Consider the following 22,915-nt stretch of genomic DNA (forward strand, 5'->3'; position numbering starts at 1 on the left):
GAGTTAACACACAATAAAAAGACTAAAATACCACAACTTTGTACTAAACTACATGTAGAAGTACATAGTAAATGCCTCTTTGATCTTGTCATCTCCCTTGAGTTAATGTTATTATGTTAGAGGTTGGGGATATGGTTGCAACTGCATTGGCTACAATCTGCGTAAAGTAACTAGTATTTACATTCTTTTTTTTAAAGCTAGGTGAGAATTGAGTGTTGTTTCTAGCACATTTCTTCTTGAAGCAATAAAGATATGAGATTCTATCGCATAGAAGACTCCTATATCTATTCCTTCACAGTTTGACAACATAATATTTTAACTATGTTGATGATCTTCAATCCCTTCAAAAGCTTAATGGAATTAAGTTTGACCTTGGCCTAATGTCATAACCTATCTCTAAGATAGGATAATTTATTGGACAAAATCAAGGCCCCATAAACCCCAGGTACAGTTTCTTTCACCAAACCTAGATAAGTTTATTGGTAAATATTATTGTAGTCACTGAACTATACCCAATTCTCACTTTAGGTACCAAATTTTAATTTCTATCAAAGTGGTCGCTCAACTTCAATTTTGTTTTAACGGGAGATCACCCAAGGAAATTCGATGAGGAATTGTTGTTGTGGACACTGGATTTCCCATATTGATGCCGGTTTTACATGTTATTGGCTTATGTGGCATAAAATATGATGGCATGGCGCCTACGTGATGTGTAAAACCGGTGTTTATGTGGCAATTCCTCACTAGATTCCTTTGAGTGATCTCTCATTAAGGGGGAGGATTTCTCGGAGGAGAGAAGGAGAAAAGGGGTTTTTGAGATGGCGATTACGTGGCATGGATGGAAGGATAGGTGGATAAGTAGCTTAGCTGGAATGTCCATGTGCACAGTTGACGTGGAGAGACATATTCCACGTCAACAAACCCATGACGGAACAGTCCTAGTGCCCTCTCATTGAAACAAAATTGAAGTAATGTGCGCACTCTGTTACAAATTGAAATTAAGTGCTCAAGTTGTGACAAATGCAGAGTTAAGCATCTACCCAAAAGAAGAACCCAAGACCAGCCCATTGATATGACCCATCTTATTGTAGAAGCCCAACCCATTGATATGGCCTAGCTTATTACAGAATCCCAGCCTGCCCTTCAACATTTTGAAATTTGAATTTGGTAAAGGTTATATAAACACTCCCATCCTCTCACCCTTGCGCGCGCTCATCCACTGAGTTCATCGAGGAATGGAGATTTCTCTATCTAGTTTTCATTCGATTTGATAGGGTTTCAATCATGATTTCATTCGATCTTCTATATTTAATTTTCTCATCGAATTTTCTTTAGGGTTTCATGTTGATCATTACTACAATTTTGAATACAGGTTGAATCAGAGACAAGAAGTAAAGGGGCGATTCAATTTCAAGGATTCAATGGGTATGAAATTTCTACTAGTTTTGATTTATTGATGTTATTTTCTTTAGGTTTTCATGTTTTTGATCTTTACTAAAATTGCAAATGTTTAGCATTTCTTACTAGAGCTAGTGGTGGTCCTAGACATGGCCACGGTTCAGGAACCGCCGGTTACGGTTCCTGAACCGCCGGTTCCGGTTCAAGGAAACCTTGAACCGGAACCGAACCTCCTAGGCAAGGTTCTTGGCGGTTCGGTTCCGTTCGGTTTCGGTTCGGTTCTGCCGGTTTAGTTCAACGGTTCGGTTTAACGGTTCATACTGGGTTCGGGTTTTTAAACTAAATAATTCAATAATTCAAATTAATTAACACAAAAAAATACAAGAATTAATTTAATACTAATATAAGATAGTAGGTTAAGTTAGTAGGTATACTGGTATACCCAAGGTTTTCAATGTTTTATTTATTTTTGTTGTTATTATTTTTTTAATGTTCATGTATGTTATTTGTTTTTTTCTTTAGGAATTGTTTTTTTATTTTTTTATTTTTTTCTTTTTTCTTTTTGATTTCTAGAATACTTATATAAGTTGCATAGTTTACAAATTGAAAATCTTGGGAGTTTTATCTATATATTGGAATATCTATATATATATATATCTTTAAATGATCAACAAAATCAGGCAAATTGATATATATACACATATATATTCATGTTTATTTTTATTTTATTTATTTATATATTTTTTTAATGATTCAAATGTTTTTACATGAGAGCATTTTTACTCAAGTATATTTTTCATTTATATAAAAATAAATATAATTTAATATGAACTACGTAAATTTTGTAAGTTTCAAAACGGAAGATATATAAAAGTCTAGTCTTTGTTTTTTTATATTAAATTATAAAAAAATAATATGAAAAATCTACTAAAGAATTGAATATTTAAGTACTTCTCATCAATTAAATTATTTTTAATAAATCCATATTTAATTTGTAACTAATAATTTGTGGCATAATCAATTAATTATAACTTATCCTCTTGCATGAGTAACAAAGTTTCGCATGGCACAAGACATATAAGTTGGACTGAATGTCACAAATCGGACCCTAATCGGCTAATCAAGTATTCGTAATCGGACCTAATCAATAATCAATTTGGTTAATATCTTTAATTAATTATTTAAAAATATCTTTAAACATGCAATTACTTAATTAATTACTAATTAATGATATTAACAAAATAAAAACCTAATAATAAATGACGTTATTTATATAGTACGACATTATTCATATTATATTTATATAATATAATATGAACTTTTGTTTTGAACCTTTGGTTGAACCGTATGTGGAACTGCTAGTTGAACCGCATATGGAACCGCCGGTTGGAACCTCCGGTGGAACCGCCGGTTTCACGGTTTTTAAATTTTAAAACCGGAACCGAACCTTATATGAAGGTTCCGGTTCCGGTTTTAGGACGGTTACGGTTTTTCCGGTTCCGGTTCCGGTTTTTGGCGATTCGGTTCCGGTTCGGTTTCACGGTTTCGGTTCAAAATGGCCACGTCTAGGTGGTCCTATAGGAATTTCTAAATTCAGTAATGATTTTTAGCAAACCAAACATACTAGTAATTCACAAAGTAAAGACGTAGTTCTATAGATGATGACGATGATGCCATGATTTTTTTTTTTTGGCAAACCAAACATACTAGCATTACCCACACTGACAGACTAATTGACTTGACTAATTTAAAACACTGAACATTTCCAACTACTTCTTTGGAATTAATTCAGATATGGACTTGGACATACAAGCTGTTTTGCAACAGCATCAACAAGCTATTGCACATTTGGAACAACAGATTGGACATATTGTGGCGACCTTGAATGCTGAGACGCAGATCTTATACGACCGCATGCAGTACCTGTCACGACAACTGGTGAGTGTTGTAGGTCAAATCGCCATTCATATAGGATAAGTGGTGGCTCTGAAAAACATTGTAGAGGCTTTACAAGAAAATGTGAACGATTTGTTTGCAGTCATTTTCCCCGGACCACCACCACCACAGCCACCACCACCAGTAGGACTAGCACCACCCACACTGATAGACTGACTGACTGGTTGTGGGTGTGTAAATAATAAATAAGGTTGAGGCTGTGAATACCGCAAGTGAATGGGTTGTCAAGTAATGCCTTGTGGGTGAGCATAAGAGTCATATTTCTGAAGGAACTGCAAGAGGCTCCTATTACTTTCTTTTCATTTAATCAATAGCCTAACGTCTAGGTTGTTTCTTATGCTTACTTTTAAAAACTACTTAATACAATACAAGTGAGGATTGTTAAGTTTAATTGAAAGGAGTTGGGTAATCGTATGATGATTCCCTCGACAATTACTTGTGAAATAAAGTTAGTAAATGACAATTCGATCTAGTATTGGACTGGGGGAATTCAATGACCTACTGATCCTAATCTTTTGGAAACCAGGACTAAAACACTAGGAACTTAAGATGGAATTTCTTTCACCCCAGCTTCCTATGTCTGTCTTAAGTTCAGGAACTCCTCTAAAAGGGACATATCAAACACTAAGCCTAAGGGGTTATCGAACCCTAATCCGGAAACCTAGCTATGCCTAATCTTTTAGCACATGCATAGATCGAATAAGACATTTGTGTTCTAATGCAAGGGCATATCTTCCTCACCACATCAATAAGATAATTATTAAAGAAACATGCAATGAATCACAAAAGACTAGAAAGATTTATTGAATTATTGATAAAGGTTCACAAGTAATAATCAAAGTTCCTAGACATACAATTCCCCTTGACTTGAGGTCCAATGGATCAAGAATAAAGATGTAAATAAAGATAAATCTATGTGATCAATTCACAAGAAAAAGTAATGTGAACTTGTATGAGGCAAGCTAAATACAATTAGTAATTAATGTAATTGCTCTTCATATTCATATGCATGAAAAAATCTCTGATTACAAATTAAGTTCTAGGAAATAAACATTTAATCAGTTGCCAAACCAAATTTCAAGAAACAAAGGGAAGCATGACTTACTGACCTCATTCTATAGAGAGGTGCAATTTCTAACATTAAGAAAAACTATGAAATATCACTAATGATGCTTTATCATTGATTCCCTAAAGTTGTTTAACCACCCATTGATTGTGTTGTCAACAATTTTTGTTTCCTATAAACAAGAAAATCAAAGTTCTTATGCCAATTTAAACTAAGTTCTAAAAGGCCCCAATTTTAACAGCGCAAGCTCCACAAACCAATATACTAATAAAACAAACAAACAACATCAATCTTGCAGAACAAAAAAGCAGAATGGTGAACACACACACACAAAAAAAAAAAAATGAACATGAAGAACAAAACAAGCAAACAATACCACCCAAATTCTAACATTAAGCTTGCACAAGTTCTCTGAAACAGTGAACTCTCATGTTCTCTTGAAGATTTAATGTCCCCTTAGTTGTCATTGCATGCATTGATAGGAGCTTACAGTTATCAAACTATGAGGATCAGGAGGTGTAAGAGTTCAAGAGCACTGTTCCTACTAATTGACTCAGAAAGCACTCAACTTCATGGACTGTATATGGAAATCTACAGGACATTTTAGTGGGCCATGCAAGATTATCAATTTAAATCTGATTTCTTAATCCTATCTTTGGACAATTATGATATGGTGTTAAGAATACAATGGCTAGCAGAATTAGGTGATATTGTCTTCAATTTTAGCCAATTGTAGATAAGCTTCCATGTGGAAAACCAGGATTGTGTCTTGCATGGGGAGTCTGCTAATAAGCTGCAGGTGGTTAGCAATGAGAGCATGCAGAGTTTGTTAACCAAGCACTCACAACTGTCATTAGAATAGTAATATGTGCATTATATTTACAGTCTAGATCTTCAATAAATCTAGCTAATTCAATGAATGAGGAGATAAGCTTGATAGGAAAGTGAGTTGGTGTATGTAATGGCACAATGCAGGTTGCTGTGGGAGAGACAATGGCCACAGCAGAATCGAAGGAAAAGGAAAAAAAAAGGATGTAAGGAACTAGTTTCAGTGTTTACAGCTCTGGTACCATGTTAGAATATTGAACTTGTATTATATTGATTGCAAATGGCTGCAATTTATACAAGAGAAGCTACAGGATTGTAGGAGATAAACTAGAGTTTGGTAACAATAAATTAGGATAAGGAACTATATAAAATTTAAGATGTTATAACAATTAAATCTGATTTATTATGCCTAGGACTGATCCTTTACATTCTTGTGTTTTCCTCCACAAGGAATTAAATTTCTAAGCTAGTTTTTGAGTTGCAAAAATTCACCTTGTGAAGTAGAGTTTTAAACATCAAAATATTATTAGAATGAAGAATTCGGCCCGTCTTACAAATTCCCAACTACCTCAGGCACTAAAGTGCTCCCTGTCTTACATTTCAAATTGAAAATCTGAAGCATCTCAGTTACAAACAATTATGATATTGAAAAATAAATGGTTTATATTTAGTTTTCGATCTTTTCAATTTAAAAGTATTAATGAAACCCCTAATTGAAGTGTCCATGCATGTAGACTAAGTTTTTGGTACTCGAGTTGCCACAACTCTTATATTCAAGAAGTTCATCCAAATTATAGGTTTATGACTTTGTACTCTTTCAAAATCCCCATTTGAGTTGGTCTCAGGGCATCATTCTTATATTATTTAGTTGCTATTACCTATTAAAACTATTGACATGCTTTTCTATTTTATATACTCATGTTATACTGATTTAAGTTGGATATTCCATGAGTGGTAGTGGCTTAATTAACATGAGATTGTTTTTTTGAGGATGAAGTGAATATTCTCTTCATATGAGATCTTGTGGAGGTCAATGATATTTTTCGGTTTTGTATACTTCATTATTTAACTAATCACTTTATGCAAGATGTAACAATCTTTGGGAAAGGAAAGACACTTTTATTAAATGAATATTAAAATAAAAGGCCGTACATTTTTTTTTGGATTATGTATTTTATAACGGCACAAACGCAAACCAAATCTATTAAAAAGTTTTTCATCGGTGCCATGTTTAGAGTTTGCAAATTGTTGAGTTAACCAAATAACCAAATCCAAATGAATTTATTCAATTTTTGTTTGAACATGCAGACAAATGATTATAATAAAAGGTTTATATTGTAGTTATCAATTGAATCAAATTAATACTTTTTATTTGGTCTTTCATAAAGCTCTCAATACTTTACTCCGGAATGGTTTAGAGATTGTGATTTTTACTAAACTAATATATCAAAGAAAAAGACAAAATATTCAAATTATATGTAAAGAAAAAACAAAATCACACATGAAGAAATAAATAAAAGTAGCAATTACCAAAAAAAATATAGTACAAGATATGGCTTTAAACAAAGAAAAATTCCATGAGAATGAAGAAAATCTAGTCGCATGATTTGATGGATGTCAAATAATTTTTTCCCTTGAAAAAAACACTAAATAATTTCTTCTTATGGTCTTAACAAGTGGACTTCTTATATATATATATGTGTGTGTTAGTGCAACCACACTATTATTGGCATGATTTGACACATAGTTAAGATGTCGTGGAAACTTGTGTGACGTGGCAAAGCATGGTGACATGACAAGGAGTTTTGGCTTGCAAGGCAAGTATCTTGAAGATCTTGGTGGAGTTATTCAAGACCAAATTTAGATGATTTGATTGAAGGCTAAATATGGATGAAGGCTATTTGAAAATATGATTGAAGATTTAAAGACATGCCTATTGTTGGCATGATTGAGTTGATTGATTGAAGATCTATTCTTGGGAAGATTTGAGGACCAAACTTGGGTGAATTGATGATCAAGTTTGGAGAATCTTTGAAGACTAAGTTTGGAAAGTTTCGTGAAGACGCACAAGGACGTGCGGCCCTTGCGAGGGGATTGCGTGATGAGGAACTGAGGAGGTAGGCTAGTTGCCGGCAGTCGGGATCGGGAGATTTGGATGCATCGACTCGGACTAAGCATGACTGGGAGGTTGATGTGTCTTGAGGTCGTCCGTAACGTAACCAGAACTCAGTCAAGTCAGCAGTCAGGGTCATGTTGCAACTTATGTTACAACAGGAGTTGCAACATCTAATTTTGGAAGATTTTTAAATTAGTAGCCGCGGAGATTCTAAAAGAGGTATGTGCTATATTTGGGACGTTGAGGCGTCTATATAAGCTACCTTGCTCGTAGATTACATGTGTGACTCGTGGAGGAGAGTGTGTGAGCACTAGACAATCTAGAGATGGTAGTGATCTTTATTATTTGAGAGTGTGAGTGACAAGTGTTTGTATTCATGTATTTTCACCTCTTTTAGTGGATTGTTTATCTCTGGGCTTGGCCCCCCCAGACGTAGGTAAGTGGACGCTGAACTGGGTTATCAATCTTGTGTGTCTCCTTCTTGTTTGGTTTGTGTGATTGTTCTTTGAGTGTTTTTGAGTGTTCTTTAAACCACAAACCACATCGGCGGAACTAACAATATGCAATTATAAACCGCCTCCAAGTTATTTATTGAATTTGAGTCATTGCCTAAGAAATTATTCATCATGCTTTGCGTCTTCTCATCAATGTTTCCTTCTTTTTATTCAAATAATATTTCTTTTAAATTGCATGCAATTTCATATATGTATTTGTTATGTAAATTCATCATATGGACTCAATAATCATGGATCAATACTACATTATTATAGAGTATTCATTCATAGTACTTTTTACGTTGTTGTCCCATATATTTTAATATTATCTATTTTATTTATCTAGAATTCTGAACATATAATTATTTGAGACTTTTTCATTCTTAAACTTTTTTTAATGAACTATTTGATTTATCTACATTTATAAACATACAATTATGAAAAATTCTTTTCATATTTTATTCATTTTCTTTTTGTTAAGAAGAGAAAATAGTTTTTTAATAGCAAAAGATGCATAAGTACAAGCAACATCAGAAATTACAAGAAATTACAAGAAAACAATTGCTTTTTATTAAAAATAGACAAATTGAATATTAAACTTGTTTAGATTAACTTGTTAAAAAAAAGTGGGGTTTTCTTTTTTTTTCTTTTTTTTGGTTTAATAGGCTTTTGTTTGTACATGTGTTGTTTAGCTATTTATTTTTGAGTGAGAACCCTCTAAAATGGACATCAAAGTCCTTCTAGAGAGCTTTTCAATCAAAGAAAGATGTGGCATCCTTCATCATTTGAGAGATTGGGATCCCTCTTGAAGTTAAGGGACCAAAGTGGGTCTTTAACTTTCTTCATGATACATTTAAAGAGATGTTTGGTTCTTATTTTCTTAAGATATGAAAATGTGGCCCTCTGTGAAGCATTGCCCCAACCAAACAAAATACCCACTTGCCTCATGTAGCCTCATGTAGAGGGTCCATAAAAATGTATGTAGTGTAGTCAAAGTTTGTAAACATGCACATGTAAAAGAAAAGAAAGAAAAAAGATAACCATAAAAATCTTTTTTGGCAAATTGAAGTTCCTGGTAAATTTTTTGATAGGGCACCAAATTATGGCCCATTTTCATTTTGGGTCCAAACTTCCATTTTAATCAAAATGGTTATCCAACTTTAATTTTGTTTTACTAGATGGTCACCTGAGAGATTTTGATATATTTTTAATGATATGATGTTAGAAATTTATGTCAACATGTAAGATGGAATTGTCAATTGGACGGACAGTGTGTCATGCATATGTTGGCAGAGAATTTTTGGCATTTATATCATAAAAAAAAGTCGTAATCTCTCGGATAACAACCCGGTAAAACAAAATTAAAGTCAGATAGCCATTTTGATTCAAATTGAAGTTCGAACCTCATAATGAAAAAGGAGTATAATTTGGTACCCTGTCAAAAAATTAACCACAAAGTAAAGCTTAGCAACCTCCTCTAGCAGGATTGGAGATGTGAATCATGTTACATTTTCAAAACAATAGTTGATCATTAAATTTGTTAGTTAAATAGCAAGTTTTTAAAATATATAACTAGATTTTTTTTCTTTTAAAATTGATTAATCTTTCCCCAATAGAGAAGGGCCAAATAGGGGGCCTTTAGGTGGCATGATTGGCGATGATGGTAGCCTCTTCACAGATGTAATCAAATCCGCCACTGGGCCTTGCAAAGTTACCACCTGACCCTGCAAATCAGCCATATTGTATTTCAGAGTTGTTATTTGGCCGTGTTGGGTCGCCTTGTGATCTTGCATGTACCCGATCTGGTAGTGCAGGGTTTGCACCTCGCATCTCAGCTTCGACACTTGGCCTTGTAGATCCATGGTTTCACTTTGCGGCTTCGACACCGAACCTTTCAGATCCATGACCTATATATCAAATAAGATTAATTAGTTCTATCTTATTTGGAGTATTCTCTAATACGAAAAATAAAAACAAACATTGGGATTTGAATACTTTAAGATCTTCAAATAAAATTATGAGTTGACATGATTTTTTTAGAAATAATACTTGCGAGTTATACTCAAACTAAGGAATCAACCTTAACTTACCTTAAACATCATAACAACCAAACAATTTTTAGAGAATTTAATATAAGCAACTTATAAACAACTTCGACTCCCCTATCCACTATCTGTTCTTTAAAAGCAATGATTATTGTAATCGGGTAACTCTTATATCTAGAAAACTCTCTTATCAAATTTTTATTTTTTACAGAAATATGTAGTTAAATATAAAGCTATTTTTAATCCAATCCATAATTCTAACTATTCTAATTCAATATGTTATTCCAAAAGAAAAATACTGTGATAGCTAGTTTGATATGGATCAATTGGCAATTACCACTCTTAAATTCTTATATTAATTCTTCCCAAGTAGAGATGGGCAAGACCGGCTTTCAAGACACTAAAAATAACCTAATAAAATACACTCCTTACAGAACAAAATACCAACCAAAAGGACACATTGACTTAACCAAAGAGAAAATATCCTCATTAATAGAACAAATGCCAACAAATTAAAACATTAGAACTATCAGATCATTTTATTTAAAAATGATTTCATAGAAGTTTTTTTGCCGCCAAAGAACTTAATGTTGCCTAGTTACTTGAAAAATATAGCACACTAGAAACTGAACATTGCTTGTGATAGATACTTCTGTTAGAATAATTATCAATACCATCATGTTTGGTTGGAGCAAAAGTAGACATAATTTACAACTTTGCTTTTTTTTTTTTTTAAAAAAATATTTTTAAATGATTTTTTATTATTAAAAATTCACAAAACTTGGATTAAAGAGATAGATACAATGAGATAGATACAATGATAAATTTTTAAAAAAATATATGACAAAAATTCAATTCTCATAATAAAATTAATCACAAACATTGAAAAACATAGATGACATAATAAATTAAGAACATCACACAACTTCAATTTTTCTTAGTAAAATTAATCACAAGAATAGATCGGAGAAAATAGATAACATGATACAATTAAAAACATCATAACACTTCAATTCTTAATAAAACTATGCAAATTAATCACAAACTTGGATTGAAAATATAATAAAATTAAAAACATCTCAAAACTTTAATTCTCCGTAAAATGAATCACAAACTTGGATTGATGAAGATAGGTAACATAACAAAATTAAAAACATTGGAAAGCTTCAATTCTCAACAACATAAATAACTAAAAATAAAAATCACAAATTTGGATTGAAAAAAATAGAAAACATGTTAAAATTAAAACATTTCAAAACTATCATTATCTTAGTAAACTAATCACAAACATGGATCGAAGAAGATGGATAACATATATGATAAAATTTACAAACATCGCAATACTTTAAGGCCTTGCTTGGATGAAGTTTTGGGAAGGTTCATTAAGTAAGTTAAGGTAAGGTAAAGGAAGTGAGGGTAAGGGTTGAACTTATATTATGCTTGGGGCAAGAGTAAAGTAAGGGAAGGTTATTTAACTTTTTGTGTTTGGATTGGAGGTAAAGGAAAGTAAGGGTTGGTATTAATATTACCAAAATATCCTTGATATGTCTTGTGTTTCCAATATTTGTTATCCTAAAGTAATAAAAATAAAACAATATTACCAAAATAGGATACCTTTGAGATATAAACTCAATAATAACAAATAATTATTATTTAATTAAAAATAATAATTTTTAACAGAAAATACTATTTATTGTTAAACCGGAATAAATCAAAATACGCATACACAATGTTTTATCAGAATAAAACAAAATACTAAGGCTGTGTTTGATTGACAACATGGAAAATGGCTGGAAAAGAAAATTTTTCCATGGAAAATTTTTCAATGGAAAAATTTTACATGGAAAATGAAAAAATAGTCGTTTGATTGGCATTATTTTCTAGCTAAAAAATCAAAAATTTTCTATGGAAAATTCAAATTTTGTTGTTTGATTACTCTTATTTTCCACGGAAAATCAAACATTTTCCATTGAAAAAACTTCATTTGTTGTTTGATTGCATCAATTTTCCCTGGAAACATTTTCCATTGAATTTTTTTTTAAAATTATTAAAATTATAAACAGCGCTAGTGGAATTGAATCTTAGCGCTACGTGGAATTAAATCTTACCATCAAAACGTCACGGGATCTGTTCACTGATTGAATAAATTTGATTAAAATATTATCAAATTATATAATTTATCTATTTTTAAAAAAATTTAAAAGAAAAGTAAAACTTTTCTTTTAAATTTTTAAAAGAAAAGTTATTTTAAAATTATAAATAGCGCTACGTGGAATTGAATCTTACCATCAAAACACCGCGGGATCTGTTCAATAGATAAATTTATTTAAAATATTATCAAGTTATATAATTTATCTTTTTTAAAAAAAATATTAAAAGAAAAGGAAAAACTTTTCTTTTAAATTTTTAAAAGAAAAGTTATTTTAAACATTTCAATCGCATGTTATCTTTTCATATAGCCCCTTACGTCTTCCCTGGACAAATAAACAGCCCATTTAGCTGGAAAATGACTTGTAGAAAATTTTCCCAGGGAAAAAAAGGGCAATCAAACACAGCCTAAAGGCATTTTATTATCTACTAAGGGCATTTTCGTCATAGGTAAAATAGGGTGTTTTCAACCCCCCCATTTACCTCCAAAACCTTTACTTTATCCCCAACCCCTCACCTTAACCAAGGGTTCAAACAACCCTTACCTCCAAAACCCTTCCCAACCCTCCACAACCCTTCACCCCAAGCAAGCTCTAATTCTCAATAAAAGTAAACACAAACTTGGACTAAAAAAAATAGATGATTGTGGTTTATTCAATTAAAAAATAGATGATTATAAAATTAGAAGTATAAAAGAATTTCAATTATTTTAATAAAATTAATCATCGACATAGATTGAAGAAGATGGATAACCTGATATAATTAAAAATATCACAACACTTCAATTCTCAATAAAGTTAATCACAAAATTGAAAAGAAAAAAAATAACATAATCAAAATTGGATTGAAGAAGACAGATGATAGAAATCACCTCGATTGAAGCGTTGCACTATATCACTAAAACGTTCTATTTCCAACCTTCAAAGGCAAACCAAAGTGATAAAATCAAAATTCAACATGATTAAAAATAAAATAATATGGAATTCAAATGGGAAAAGAATTAACATCATTGGCGCTCACCTCGTTGAAGCTTTGCTCCTTCAATCCAAGTCTTGATTAGATTTTCAAATTTTAATTTAAAATTTTCAGAGCTTCTAAATCATTTACTAAATTTTCAGTGCTTCCAGAGCTTCTAAATTTTAATTTAAAATTTTCAGCCAATGTTAGGTATTCTGTTACTCTTTAAATCATTTACTTTGTTTGTGAATGTAATAATTAGATTTTATTAAAAATAATTGCCTTTTAGATAGGCTTAAATTATATAATATCCAAACAAAGTATAAAATAATTAAAATAAAAAATATTTATATATATAGAATATAAAGAAGGTTTAATATTAGGAAAAGGATAAATAAGGAGAATCAGATATTCTAAAAATATTATCATATTGGGCTATGTATTCCGAATCATTCATACAGATTGTTTTTTTGAATTTATGATTTTTGTAAAGTTTTTTTATAAAGATTAAATCTATTAGGGGCCATTTGGTTGGCTATATTACCTCGGAAATGTTATATGGCAGGAATGTTGTGGTAATTTATGATAACTATGTTTGGTTGGAAACTCATATTACATAATGTTCTAAATTTCCCAAAACATCATTGTGTCTACCTTTTTCTATAAGTTTAAATTTAAAGTAAAATAAAATTTTGTATAAAAGAAAATTAAATTTTTAAAGTTGAACATATTCCCAAAATAATGTTATTCAAATGTAATTTTTTTATCCAACGAATAAAGTATGAAAATTATTATTTTTAAACAAAGGGTATATTTGTCCAAAAAAATGTTTCAGTTTTTTACCTACTTGGTAATCCAATATAGCCACCTATTTTGGTGCTAATGGGATTACCAAGTTTTTTTTTTTGGTAATCTTCCAAATCCAAGGTTGGTAATCACAAATTATCATCAATATTATTACTGCTACCAATCCAAACGTGGCAATCTTTTCAAATTACAACGTAACAAGAGATAACAATGGTTGGCAAAATAATAATAATAATAAACAACTTTATTATATAAAAGAAGCATTCAACAAAAATAGCCATGCTTTTTTTGGATTATTTATTTTAGAAGGTCCTACACGCAAATCATGTTTGATATGGAAATCTATTAAATTAGTTATGGTTTAAATCATTTAAAGAGTAACAGAAAACCTAACATTAGCCAAAAGGTTTAATTGTTGTACAAGTCCCTATAATTGTGTACTTTTTACCTTTTTAGTCCTTCTAATATTTTTAAGTATAATTAAATCTTCATATTTGGTCGAGTTGGGTCGTTCTAGTCCACGGTAATATTTTTAGGTATAATTAAGTCTTTGCAATTTACACTTGCCCATCTACACCGCGGACTTAAATGACCATACTCGATTGAATATGAGGACTTAATTATATCTAAAAATATTGCAAGGACTAAAGAGCAGAAAGTATACAATTACAGAGACCTATACAGCAATTAAACCTAGCCAAAAAGTTAAAATCAGAAGCTCTAGAAGCACAGATCCAAGACTTGGATTGAAGGAGCAAAGCTTCAACGAGGTGAGCGCCAATGATATTAACTCTTTTCCCATTTGAATTCCATTTTATTTTGGTTTTAATCATGCTGGATTTTGATTTTATCACTTTGATTTGCTTTTGAAGGTTGGAAATAGAACGTTTTAGTGATCTAGTGCAACGCTTCATCCGAGGTTGATTTCTATCATATGTCTTCTTCCATCCAATTTTGTGATTAATTTAAATATGTTATTTTTTCCTTTTCAATTTTGTGATTAATTTTATTGAGAATTAAAGTGTTGTGATATTTTTAATTATATCAGGTTATCCATCTTCTTCAATCTATGTTTGTGATTAATTTTATTAAAATAATTAAAATTTTTGATGTTTTTAATTTTATCATGTCATCTATTTATTTATTTATTTATTTTTGTTTAAAAGTTGATAAATCACAGTCATTTTTTTTTCATTCCAAGTTTGTGTTTACTTTTATTAAGAATTAAAGTATTGCAATGTTTTTAATTTTATCATCATGTCATCCATCTTCTTCAATCCATGTTTGTGATTAGTTTACTAAGATAATTGAAGTTTTATAATATTTTTAATTTTAACATGTTATCTATTTTTTCAATCCAAATTTGGGATTTTTATATTTATTTATTTATTTATTTTTGTTGAGAATTGAAGTTTTTAGATGGTTTTAATTTTGTTATGTTATCTATTTTCATCAATCCAAGTTTGTGATTCATTTTACGGAGAATTGAAGTTTTGAGATATTTTTAATTTTATTATGTTTTCAATCCAAGTTTGTGATTAATTTTATTGAGAATTGAAGTGTTGTGATGTCTTTAATTGGATCATGTTATCTATTTTCTCCGATTCATGCTTGTGATTAATTTTACATTTTTACTAAGAAAAATTGAAGTCGTGTGATGTTCTTAATTTATTATTTCATCTCTGTTCTTCAATGTTTGTGATTGATTTTATTATGAGAATTGAATTTTTGTCATATATTTTTTTTAATTTTATCATGGTATCTATCTCTTCAATCCAAGTTTTGTGATTTTTTTAATGATAAAAAGTTATTTAAAAACATTTTAAAAAAACCAAAGTTGTAAATTATGTCTACTTTTGCTCCAACTAAACATGATGGTATTGATAAACAATGTCCATTTCCTTTAACTTTTTGACTATCAACCCCAACAACATTAATTCAATTTTTTTTATTCTAACAACTAAAGTATCTATCACAAGCAATGTTTAGTTTCTTGTGTGCTATATCTTTCACATAAACCAGTCAATATTAAGTTCTTTGACAGCAAAGACTTCTCTGAAATCATTCTTAAATAAAATGATGTGATAGTTCTAATATTTTAATTTGGTGGTATTTGTTCTGTTAATGAGGATGTTTTCTCTTTGGTTAAGTGAATATGTTACTTTTGTCGGTATTTTGTTCAGTTAAGGAATGTATCTTATTAGGTTATTTCCGGTGAGTTGAAAGCTAGCTTTGCCCATCTCTACTTAGGAAGAATTAATCTTAGAATTTAAGAGAGGTATATTGCCAATTGATCGATTTCCATATCAAACTAGCTATTAATTATAGTATTTTTACTTTGGAATAACAGATTGGATCATAATAGTTGGAATTATGGATTGGATTTAAAATAGCTTATCTTTAACTTCATACTTATCTAAAAATAAAAATTTGATAGGAGAGTTTTTTTAGATATAATATATAGTTACCCGATTACAATAATCATTGCCCCTAAAGAACGTTTAGGGAATAGGGAGTTGAAGTTGCTTATAAATTAAAAATCCAATGGCCAAACTTAGACACTCGCAACTATTATTTGTATAGAATTATGCCAACGCATAATTTTATTTGAAAATCTTACACTTAATTTAAAGAAGGGATGCAAATCCCAATGTTAGTCGGGGAACTATTTAATACTCCTTTTTTTTTAATATTTTATTTTAAATTTTTTAAATTTTTATTTTTCTTACAATAAAATTTCCCAAATAACATAGAAGTCATGTAATGGTGTTCTTTTTATTCAATAAAGTTGTGGTTTATCCATATTTATTTAAAAAAAAACATAGAAGTAATCTTATTACTTGGTATATAGGCCATGGATCTAAAAGGTCATATGTCAAAGCTGCATGGTGATGTGCTAACCCCGGATCTAAAAGGCCAGGTGTCAAAGCTGCAAGGTGAGGTGCTAACCCTGAACATGCAAATGAAATACATGCAAGATCACATTGCAACCCAGCGCATCCAAATGGAGTTCCAGCGTAGCCAAGTAATGACTCTGCAATACAATGTGGCTACTTTGGAGGGTCAGGTGGTGATTTTGCAAGGCCAAGTGGCGGTTTTGCAGGGCCAGGTGGTGGATTTAATTGCATGTGTTAAGAGGCCACCACCATCCATGCCACTTAAAGGCCCCTTATTTGGCTCTCCTCTAATGGATGGTGCATGATGGTAGGCAAATGGTGAGAAAGTGTTAGGAGACTGCTTTATCGTTGCTTTTTTTTAATGGTGCTGTAATTCATTTTGCTAGAAGGTCAGCCAACCAAGATACTATGTTTTAGCTATGGCAGTTGAGAGTAGTACAAGTTAAATCAAATCTATACACTTGTCTTTTCTCTCTCTCTCTCTAATACTGTGCACACTTGTAAACTTTGACTATGTTTCATAGATTTTACTAACCATATAATTCTTGGAAATGACTTAGGTGAAGTTAGATAGACATAATTTATGTAGTTCACTATTAAATGTTTGACATGTGGCATGAGATAAATAATTTTTAGAAAAGAGTAAGAGCATTATAAAAAAGTTATTATATATTTATATATTTTTTGGACACGTGTCATAATGTTAACGGTGAAGTACATAAACTACATCTATATAACTTCATTTAAGTCATTTCCATAATTCTTTGCCTCATATAGAAGACTCCTACGAAGAAAAGCTCTAGAATAACTATAGAATTCTCTGCTCACACTACATATACTTTATTGACCGTACAAAATCATGTGGGCACACTAACAAAGAAGTGCATGACCATAGATATATCATTACTCATAGTCTCATAAAAGGCCACATTTCCATATATTAAGAAAATAGGCACGTAAACCCCTCTTTAGATGTATTGTGAGGGAAAAGGAAGAACATGACCTACACTACAACAAAAAACGCAATTTGCGACATATATTTGCGACACAATAAATCCAAAATATGTCGCAAATCGCAATTTACAACAAAATTTGCGACACCGTAGAATGTGTCGCGTTTCAGATGTCGCAAATTTTTGCGATACTTTTAAAAAATGTGTCGCAAATTTGCGACACAAAATGAAAACGTTGCAAATTTCATCGCAATTCATAGATCTTCTGAGACAATATTTGAAATTTAATTTGCATTGATGTGCGACATTGTTTGCGACACATTTTGTGTTTCGCAAATTGTGTTGCAAATGTGAGATTTTTTGCAACAAAACTTGCTATACATTTTGATTGTCGCAAAACTTTTTGTCGCAGCTTGTGTTGCAACTATGTGACAATTTTTACAACAAATCTTGCAACACATTTATATTGTTGCAAATTATGTTGCAACTTTTTGAAACATTTTGCGCCACATTTTTATTGTCGCAAATTCTGTCGCAAATTAATTATTCATAACAAAAAAACTGCAATACAATTTTTTATTATTTGTCATAATTTTGAAACAATTTTTACAAATCTGTTTTAAAGCCAAACTTACAATCATCAACAACTTTTATAATACATTGCAAAATAAACATTCCGATCTATAAGTTTTCAAAATAACAACCCAATATAAAATATAATAGTCAAAACATCTAATGGAACAAAATCCAATTCATTTTACATTGAAGTAGAATGACAAGTTTGTATAGTCTTGTTGTCCATCTTGAAACATAAACATGGCAATATCAAGTGTTCATCATGGCTCAGCTGCAATACATTGAGCAAATAGGTCAGGAAATTGTGTGATTTTATGCAAGGAATTGAGTTTTGGGTCTTCAAATGAAGAGTTTCAGTGAGATAAGAATATACCATCAGAACCCCTCCTTGAAAAATGACTAGGCCTTGGATAAGTGTCTCAACTGCGTTCAAGTCCTGAAACACAGCACAAATTTAAATTAGGTTCTTCCCATTTGTATGAATTAGCTGTAAACTTTTGGGATGATAACAAAGGCAACTACAACCAACAAAAGAAACGAGCAATCTTCGAGAACAAATAATTAATACTATTGAATAACACAGAGACAAAGTATCAACAACACAATGAGAAGCATCCATGTAGTATAGAGTTAAATGGCATTGCCATTATCAGTGGCAGTGGTTTTCTAACCTAGCTTTCCTTACTGTAGAGAAGATAAAACAAGGAACAGAGAAACTGAAATTATAAGATAACTAAACCCAACCCATGCGAGGAATTGTTTCTTTACCCTATCCCACACTTGAGGACCTCATGGTTTTGCTCTATAAAAAGTGCATCCCTTTTGGGTCATCCTTAAATCAATTTACACCTTCCATCACAGAATAGGGTTCACCAAACTATCTCAATCTACTAGTAGGATCAAGCTATTATATATTTTCTTTTTATCTCTCTTTCTTTTGTTTGATTTGGGACTATTTAGTTCATTCAATGATTAAAACTGTCCCAATCTGCTAAAAGATATCAAACTCTAATATCATATGAAATGACCCAACCTAGCTCACACAAAGACTTGTCCGCTTTGACACATACTATACTGGGCCTCACAGTTAGCCTTAAAAAGGTATCTTATTTGTTTAAGTTTAAATTGTACATATAAATATAGTATCTTTTTCCAATCATAATTGAGGCTGGGATATCACAACATAATAGGATCCATTAGAAAAACAAACATCAAACCAAAAATTATGACTATATATATTTATTATACTTAAGAGCTTGCTCAGTGGCAAATTTGCAGCTTTGCTTGACAAGGTCATTAGTTAATTCCCTAATTCTTGTCTATCAAAATAAATGCCAACTAAGTTACCTGACAAAGTATACATTGGTTGAAGTGCAAGATAGCCTGAGACACCAAAAGAACCTAGGTTTGCTCGTAGTTTTTGTTCTGGTACTCCCTACAAGAAGCAAATAGTTTTTAACTAAAATAAGAATCTTGTGATTGTAATAAAGCCAAAATTAAAATAAGGGGTGTTTGACCTTTTTAGACTAGAACCTGATGTGTTAAGCTTCAGCACTTTTGTGGTTCTGGATCATGTTGTCATGGTGAAGCTTGCTGAGTGCCTAAGGCCATGACGATAAACAGTACGTGTAAGAATTTTCATGATAACAGAGGATTAAGCAACATTAGAGTATGTAAAACTCTCTACTTGTCCAAGTAAAAACTTTCTATTGAATTTACAGAGACATGATCCTATAGTACAGTATCTCCCTGAATTAACAAATTACAGAATTAAATTAAAACACACCTTAGTATACACATGCACAGATTCTTATATGCAAACTTTGATTGGGAGCTTAGATATTCCCATGAAAACTGGTGCTATCATTTCTTTTCTCTATCTGCATATGAAGCCTCTTTACTAGTCCTTGCTGGTTTTTCCTTGGGCTGATTCAATGGGTTTTGATTCAATTAAATCTCTAGGAAAGTTAAACTCAGCCTTATTTAATAGAAAACTTTGTCAGACTTATAAGAATGCTAAAAAAAAAATGTAGCCTGAAACAACCAAACGTTAATAGAACAAGGATTATAATGAAAATAGTTTCTATTGTGATTAAGAACTATATGATTATATGAAAGAGGAGAAACTTAAAAGGGCAGAATCAAAGACAAATGGTGTGCAACAAGCAAATAGCACAAGCTCTTAGCATTTTATGTATCCAACCAAAATAGAAAAGAAACCTACTGCTTAGCAAAAACTAAATCTAGTGAATGTTTTCTGCTTCAGTAGTTGTTCTATTACTCAAAATCATCAGATATATTAAGGAAGTGGGCACCATCTTTTGCCTCCCTTCAAGTGCTTCCCATAATGAATTCTGCACACAATAATTTCAAACAAGATGGAAGGACAAAGGGGCACAGTTGTATAAGGAAATACTTAAATGGTATCCCTAAAATATCTGTGCACAAATGAACAAAAGCTAGAGAAGCAGTAGTAACATCCATATAGAGAGAAACCATTAAAAAAAATCACATATTGTATATGCTTCTGCTTATGTGAATTGGCTCCTCCTTTAAAATATCCTACACACTTCAGTATTAAACTTATGATAAAAGATTAGGCAAATCCCTGTTTATGCCAAATTATTATTATTAATAATTATGATATGCCCATGTGACAATAGATTCAAGTGAGAAAGTACATAACTTTCTTTGGAAGCATTGCCTCTCTACAGTAGATTAACTTATTCCTAGAAGTAAACTCATTCACACATATAATAATTGTCAAAATGATCTCATGGGTAGGATTAGGAAAAGAACATAAAATTGTTTGAATTGGGAAAGCTAATACAACTGCGACCATTTCTTCTTGATCAATGGGGAATTTTCTTAAACAATATAATAAATAACAGTTACTTACAACATAAACACCTTCAAACTTCTTGATCAATGGGGAATTTTCATCTGCGACCAATTCTTGTAAAAATCATCAGTTAGATTACACCCAGAGAAAAAAATCATGAATCACATTTCACATCAAACATCCCAACAAAGGTTCAATAGAAAAAAAAACATAATTCATATCCAAAAACAAAAAGCTCACTGCCCGCATTGTCAATGATCCTAATACAATTGAAAATTTTCACACGAACCATTATGCTAACAAGTAACAAATAAATTTTAGTGGGTTCAACACAACAAGATGAGAAAAACCAAAACTTTCGAATCATGAGAAACCTTAAAAAATAAAAAAAATCAACTAAAAATAAAAAAGTTAGGATTCCAAGGATTGTGAATCAGAGGAAATGGTGGGCAGTGTCAGTGATAGCAGGGTGTTTTGCTGTTTGCCAAAAAACAAAGGAGAAAGCCACGACATGCCACAGGAGATGATCGGAGAAGCAACAATAAATGTCTGGTCCCTGTTTGAGTAGATAGTGAAACATTAAAATGCTAAACTTTCTTTTCTTTGTTGATATCTTCAAGAACAACAATGAGATGAGAGCAACAATAAAAGCTTGGTTCATTATTTGAGTAAATAGTCACACTAAACACATACCCACAGCCACATTTGTCTCTGATCGAGTTCCTGTTGCTCATCTGAATTAAATAATTAATTAACGATTAATGATTAATTAATTAAAATTAATAAGAAGAAGAAAAGAAACTGAAAATGGGAATTGAAGAGTTCATACTTGGGCAATTATAATTTTCTCCAAGGAAAATGGTGCATGACCTCTCAAGGTAGCTATCTTCGATCTTAAAATCACAAACCTTTTAGTTATACTTTCACCCCTGAATACTTCCCATTTTTGCTAATGATCATCAGCTGCAAAAAGATTTCCAAAAAATAAATGAATAAACCAATCAAGAGAGTAATTTATAGAAAAAAATGAAAATTTTTTTACTTATTAGATATACCATTTGCCCATTAAATTTCTATAACTAATGACTAACTCTACAAATGAATTGTATGTAAATAAAAAAAAATATAAAACTCTACAAATGACTTTCATTTTGTTTATCAATTTTTTTTTTGAATTTTTTTTAAAATTTTGAAACATTGTTAACTCCAAACAAATTGATTATGAACAATAAACAACGGGAAGCAACACATCATATAAAGAAGAGGATTTGAAGATAAATCAAGCCCATCAACATGATGCTGACTAAATACGGCCATGCCAACCTGAAGAGACAATAAGTTAAATCATAAAAAAGATTTAAACAACATATAGCAAAACAAAGCTTACTCTAGCTATAGGGCTCCTTTGCATGCTCTTCATTATTTTCTAATATTTATAGGAGAAAAAATTGGAACAGAGCCAGGGATTAAAACTTACCTTGATAAACCAAATGATAATCATTTCTAATACATGCATAACATAAATGGCAACAAAAGCAAGGATTTTCATTCAGTCAACCAATAGAAGAGTTTACAATATGACACAATCAAAGTTACCGTAGGCTCATCAAGAAGTAGCAAGTCAGGCTCGACAAATAAAGCACGTGCTAGAGCTATTTGTCACACCCACCCCTTCTACCGAGGTAAATGTGGCACCCATCAGTTAAAATTCTCTTTTAACTGGAAACTGACACCCTGTTTTAAACAAAATCAGACCTACAAATCACAATTTACAATTTTTCACCAAGTACATGTTCAAATACATAAATACAATAAATATAATCACTCTAATT

The 22,915-nt window shown here is 31.3% G+C and overlaps 1 long non-coding RNA gene across 8 annotated transcripts; it reads right to left on the reverse strand.

Annotated features, from left to right (window-relative positions):
• Positions 1 to 18,295: 18,295 nt before the first annotated feature.
• LOC120281772 lies at positions 18,296 to 22,295 on the reverse strand. Of its 8 annotated transcripts, none has more exons than XR_005542790.1 (7): positions 21,913 to 22,295; positions 21,777 to 21,817; positions 21,141 to 21,184; positions 19,759 to 20,595; positions 19,589 to 19,676; positions 18,615 to 18,677; positions 18,296 to 18,512 (listed from the first exon to the last, which is right to left on the reverse strand). It is a non-coding gene; the product is annotated as an uncharacterized LOC120281772 (long non-coding RNA). The 8 variants fall into 8 exon arrangements; XR_005542788.1 differs by having other exon boundaries at positions 21,141 to 21,196; XR_005542787.1 differs by having other exon boundaries at positions 21,141 to 21,639; positions 21,913 to 22,293.
• Between the last annotated feature and the right edge of the window lie 620 nt (positions 22,296 to 22,915).

The sequence above is a fragment of the Dioscorea cayenensis genome, chromosome 18 (assembly GCF_009730915.1).
Source record: "Dioscorea cayenensis subsp. rotundata cultivar TDr96_F1 chromosome 18, TDr96_F1_v2_PseudoChromosome.rev07_lg8_w22 25.fasta, whole genome shotgun sequence".
Taxonomy (NCBI): domain Eukaryota; kingdom Viridiplantae; phylum Streptophyta; class Magnoliopsida; order Dioscoreales; family Dioscoreaceae; genus Dioscorea; species Dioscorea cayenensis.